Consider the following 6,000-nt stretch of genomic DNA (forward strand, 5'->3'; position numbering starts at 1 on the left):
ATTTCGCTTCAAGCCGAGAGTGTACAAATGTGTACCTGGAAATGACAGTACAAGAAGAAGAAGATCAGCAAAGTAGTATGTAACACATCAACATACAGCAGCAGAAAGCCCAACACGGTAGCTTCAACACCTCAGTCCAGAAATCCCAGCAACACGGAGAAAACTAGTAAAAATGGAGAAGACAAATAGTGCGGAAATCTCTCTTTATTTTTTTCTTTCTAGATTTGAACTCTCTATGGCGTTCTTCCGCTCTCAATATTTCAGAAAATTTGTTTCTATCTTTTTTACTCTCTCAAAAATGAACTCTGTCCTTGTATATTCTGTGTATCCAGAGTGTATATCGAGTGTATACTGCTCTCTCCGCCCCCTCTTTTCTTCTTCTCTCTATCTAGTTTTTCCTCTTTTTTCAACTCTTCTTCCTAAATTTTCTCTTCTATTTATAGCAAAATTTTCGAAATTTTCAGATTTGTTTTTTTATTATTTTATTATTTTTTTAATTAAAAGAAATCCCACTTACAAATTGCTTTTATTTTTTTAGAAAAAGAAATCCCACCTTTATTTACTTTTATTTTTAAAATTCCAACTTTAATTACTTTATCTTATTTAAAATCCCACTTTTTATTTTTTTAAAAGAGAATCTCACTTTATTTAACTTTTCTTTAAAAAACAAACCACTATCTTTTCTTTTTCTTTCAAAAATGCTACTTTCAATTACTTTAAATTTTTTAAATTTTCAGATACCTTTATATTTATTTTTTAATTCCAACCTTCTTTTACTTTTAAATTTTTTAAAAATTTCCACAAAACTTTTTATTTTTTTAAATTTTCTACATTCTTTTACTTTTTTTATAAAAAAAGAGAATTTCACTTATTTTTACTTTTATATTTTTTTTATTCAATACTTCCCTTTTTCCTTTTTTTTAAATCATTCCCGAAATTATTATATATTTTTATTTTAAAAAAAATAATAATAAAATAAAATATTTTCGGATTTTTATATATAAAAAAACAAAAAATAAAACTATTAATAGTGATAATTCACCTTTTATTTTTTATTTTTTTTGGTTTTGTTTTGTGTTGGACAAAAATGAAGAAGGGGTGTTGGGTTAATGGAGCGGACCGGGTCGACCCGGTTTGAAGTGGACCGGGTCATGGGGAAAGTTGGGCAATTATTTGGGCCTGTGGTTTGAAATTGAAGAAGTGGCCCAATCCGATTTTTCTTTGTATTTTTGTTCTCTTTTCTTCTTTTATTTTTCTAAAACTAAATTATAAAAGTACTTAAATTATTATTAAGAACTAAATTAAGTTATAAAAGCGCAAATTAACTTCCAATAACAATTAACGCACAATTAAGTAATAATTAAGCATAAAATTGTTCATTTGGACATTAAATGCTAAAAATGCAAAAGATGCCTATTTTTGTAATTTTTAATTTTTGTAAACAAATTTAATTACTAACAATTGTAGAATTAAATCCTACATGCAAAATGCGACATATTTTGTATTTTTTATTAATTTAACAAATAAACATGCATAGACAAACATACAAATAGTTACACAAAATATCACAAAATATCACAAAAATTGCACACCAAGAAAAATTATTTTATTTTTGAATTTTTTGGGAGTAATTCTCATATAGGGCAAAAATCACGTGCTTACAGCTGCCCCTCTTTGCCCGAAGACACGAAGGGTTTTCGTGCAAAGATAAAGCGAGCGATTTTTGCCCATCCGAGTACTCCGTGTGAAGCATTTTTTTTTTTTGAAAAAGATTTGACCGAACCTTTGCTTCAAAGGTTTCCTACATATCCTGGGCTAAACAGGAATCAGGTCAATGTAGTTCGGGAAGTTTTGGTAGCTGGGACTACCGTGAGACTGCAATGTTACTGCTGTTGCATGCTGTTATCACTGCTTACCGATCTCCTTGTTACACCGTGTTTAAAAGAAAACAAGAAGCTAGGCTAGACTAAAATTTGTTCTTGTTGCCTTGCTTTCTTGTCGGCTTGTGTTTCCTCCGGTGCTTTTCTTCAGATGCTTTTCTTCCTTTTGACACATGCACTTGAGTTTGTGCTGGGACCTCTTGTTGCATCCTTTTGCTTCCCGGTGCTGGGGATTTTTATTGTTTCCTGCTGGGGATTCCTGTTGTAACCCTCTGTTTTATTGTCCTCTGACTTGATCTTGAAATGTGTGCCTCTGTTGTATGGGCGGGCTCCCAACTTCAATACTTGAAAATTAATGCTGAAATGTATGCCTCTGTTATCTGGGCGGGCTCCCAACTTCAACGCTTGAAATGTAAAGACTGAATGTATTCCTCTCGTTATACAGGTGGGCGCCTGGCTTCATCATCTTGAATTTAACAACCTCTATTTTCCAGGCGGCACCAAAACAAACAAAACAAACGAAAATTTCCTAACCTCAGTTTGCACTGGGAAGATTTGTGAGTCGTTAGCAAAATTGTAACCTATTTATACTACTGATGCAATGATGAGAGTAAACTAAAGACTAGACTAGGATGTGCATCTCCTACGAGTAAAACCAAAAACTCTTGCTAGCAAATGTGTCTGCTAAAATAAAAACCTCGATGACTCAAACTAGAAAGTGCTTCTTCTATGGTTGAATCGGAATGAACTAAACTAGGAAGTGCGTCTCCTTGGGGTGAAAACTTCAGTGACTAGAACTAGGAAGTGCATCTCCTATGAATAAAATCTCGATTTTAGGAAGTGCGTCTCCTAAAAAAACTTGAAAGACCTTGATTAGGAAGTGCGTCTCCTACAGGTAAAAGTTCAATAAACTAGACTAGGAAGTGCGTCTCCTATGGTCGAACTTAAAATGAATCAAACTAGGAGGTGCATCTCCTAAGGGTGAAATCTCAATTCCGGAAGTGCGTCTCCTGAAATAAAATATAATCTGAAAAAGCCAAACTAGGAAGTGCGTCTCCTATAAATGGACTATCAATATTAGGAAGTGTGCCTCTTATGGGTAAAATCTCAATGACTCAAACTAGGAAATGCGTCTCCTACGAATGAAATCTTAAATGAACCAGACTAGGAAGTGCGTCTCCTAAAGCAAAAGTATAACCTGAGCGAACCAGACTAGGAAGTGCGTCTCCTAATAATGAAAACTTAATTCAGGAAGTGCGTTTCCTATGCATGAAATTAAACTTAGGAAGTGCGTCTCCTAGGGGTAAAATAGTCTTAGGAAGTGCGTCTCCTATGGGTGAAACCTTAATGATTTTGAACTAGGAAGTGCGTCTCCTATGAATGAAAATAATTTAGGAAGTGCGTCTCCTATGCGTGAAATCTTAATTTAGGAAGTGCGTCTCCTATGGGGTAAAAGTAAACTTAGGAAGTGCGTCTCCTATTGGGTACAATAACTTTAGGAAGTGCGTCTCCTATTGGGAAAAACTAAACTTAGGAAGTGCGTCTCCTATTGGTAAAACTATTCTTAGGAAGTGCGTCTCCTATTGGTAAAACTTACTTAGGACGTGCGTCTCCTCTTGGTGAAACTAACTTAGGAAGTGCGTCTCCTCTTAGTGAAACTTACTTAGGATGTGTGTCTCCTCTTGGTGAAACTTAACTTAGGATGTGTGTCTCCTGTTGGTGAAACTTACTTAGGATGTGCCTCTCCTGTTGGTGAAACTAACTTAGGATGTGCGTCTCCTGTTGGTGAAACTTAACTTAGGATGTGCGTCTCCTGTTGGTGAAACTTACTTAGGATGTGCGTCTCCTGTTGGTGAAACTAACTTAGGATGTGCGTCTCCTCTTGGTGAAACTTACTTAGGATGTGCGTCTCCTATTGGTGAAGCTAACTTAGGAAGTGCGTCTCCTGTTGGTGAAACTAACTTAGGATGTGCGTCTCCTGTTGGTGAAACTTAACTTAGGAAGTGCGTCTCCTATTGGTGAAACTTAACTTAGGAAGTGCGTCTCCTGTTGGTGAAGCTAACTTAGGAAGTGCGTCTCCTGTTGGTGAAACTAACTTAGGATGTGCGTCTCCTGTTGGTGAAACTTAACTTAGGAAGTGCGTCTCCTATTGGTGAAACTTAACTTAGGAAGTGCGTCTCCTATTGGTGAAACTTAACTTAGGAAGTGCGTCTCCTATTGGTTGAAACTAAACTTAGGAGGAAATGCCTCTCCTATGGGTGAAACTAAACTTAGGAAGTGCGTCTCCTATTGGTAAAAATAAACTTTAGGAGGAAATACATCTCCTATGGGTAAAGACAAACTTAGGAGGAAATGCCTCTCCTATGGGTGAAACTAAACAAACTTAGGAGGAAATGCATCTCCTATGGGTAAAAATAAACTTTAGGAGGAAATACATCTCCTATGGGTAAAAAACAAACTTAGGAGGAAATGCCTCTCCTATGGGTAAAAATAACTTAGGAGGAAATACATCTCCTATGGGTAAAAAACAAACTTAGGAGGAAATGCATCTCCTATGGGTGAAACTAAAACAAACTTAGGAGGAAATGCATCTCCTATGGGTGAAACTAAAACAAACTTAGGAGGAAATGCATCTCCTATGGGTAAAGACGTGGAATGTATTCCCTTGTTATACAGGTGGGCGCCTAATGGTAAAGACACAAAATGTATTCCCTTGTTATACAGGTGGGCGCCTAAAATATGAAATGCATAGACAAAAAGTATTCCTCTCGTTATTCAGGTGGGCACCTGTCTAAACTAAGACATAAAAGTATTCCTCTCGTTATTCAGGTGGGCGCCTGTTGGTAAAGACATGAAATGTATTCCCTTGTTATGCAGGTGGGCGCCTAATAGTAAAGACATGAAAAATGATATGCCCGCATTATACTGGTGGGTGACCTAGAACAGAAATGAAAAGACAGAAATGTATTCCTCTCGTTATTCAGGTGGGCGCCTGTCTTCATCAATAACTTTGAAAATAACATCCTATTTGAGGGCGGATGAACCCAAACTATCCTATTTGAGGGCGGATGAACCCGAACATATCCTATTTGAGGGCGGATGAACCCGACATATCCTATTTGAGGGCGGATGAACCCGACATATCCTATTTGAGGGCGGATGAACCCAACATATCCTATTTGAGGGCGGATGAACCCGACATATCCTGTTCGAGGGCGGATGAACCCGACATATCCTGTTCGAGGGCGGATGAACCCGACATATCCTGTTCGAGGGCGGATGAACCCGACATATCCTATTCGAGGGCGGATGAACCCGAAATATCCTATTCGAGGGCGGATGAACCCGACATATCCTATTCGAGGGCGGATGAACCCAAAGAAAAAAACTTGAAAAATGTCTTACCTCGAAAACTTGTTGGGGATAACACTGCTGAGGAATTATTTACTTACCTGTTGGGGGATAAAATGTTATCAGCTGGGGATAGCGCTGTTGAAGATAACACTGCTGGGGGATTCTGATTCCTTCAGAACTAGTGCTTCACTCTTCGGAAGGCTGTTGGGAATGATGCTGGCCTCTTGCTTTTTCTAAGCTCAAGTTTCATCCATTTGCTGGGGAACGACTTCCTCCATTGAAACTTATTATGTTGGGGGCAACATTGGTTTAAAGACCACTTCCCTTGAGACTGGCGTTATCTTTATTCTTCCCCGAATGGGTACCTGACTTCCAGAAAATCTTCTAAATGGAAGGAAAATTTTCTGCCCCAGTTTGATAATATCCCTTGTGGCATGCATTTCTGGCCTCAATGCCATTTCCTTTACCTGCTTCAAATCAAACAGAATTTGTTAGTTTAAAATATGGTGGTTGGTTGTGATACTCCTGCTGGGATGGTTTTCCCTTTTTCCTTCCTTGCTCTGCGTTGCACAACTTGTTGGGGATGATATTATTTGCTGGGGATAATCCCTTTCTGCTGGGGATATCCCTCTTCTTTTGTGGCATAGCTCGGAAACTGGCATTTCCCCGACCTTTTAGTCTAGTATGAATTTCCCCAAATCATGCTCACTGCTCTCCTTGCTTTGTTCATGGGCCTTGGCCTTGAGGTTTATAACTTTGGTTTTGG

This window comes from Nicotiana sylvestris, chromosome 6 (genome assembly GCF_000393655.2).
Source record: "Nicotiana sylvestris chromosome 6, ASM39365v2, whole genome shotgun sequence".
Lineage (NCBI taxonomy): Eukaryota > Viridiplantae > Streptophyta > Magnoliopsida > Solanales > Solanaceae > Nicotiana > Nicotiana sylvestris.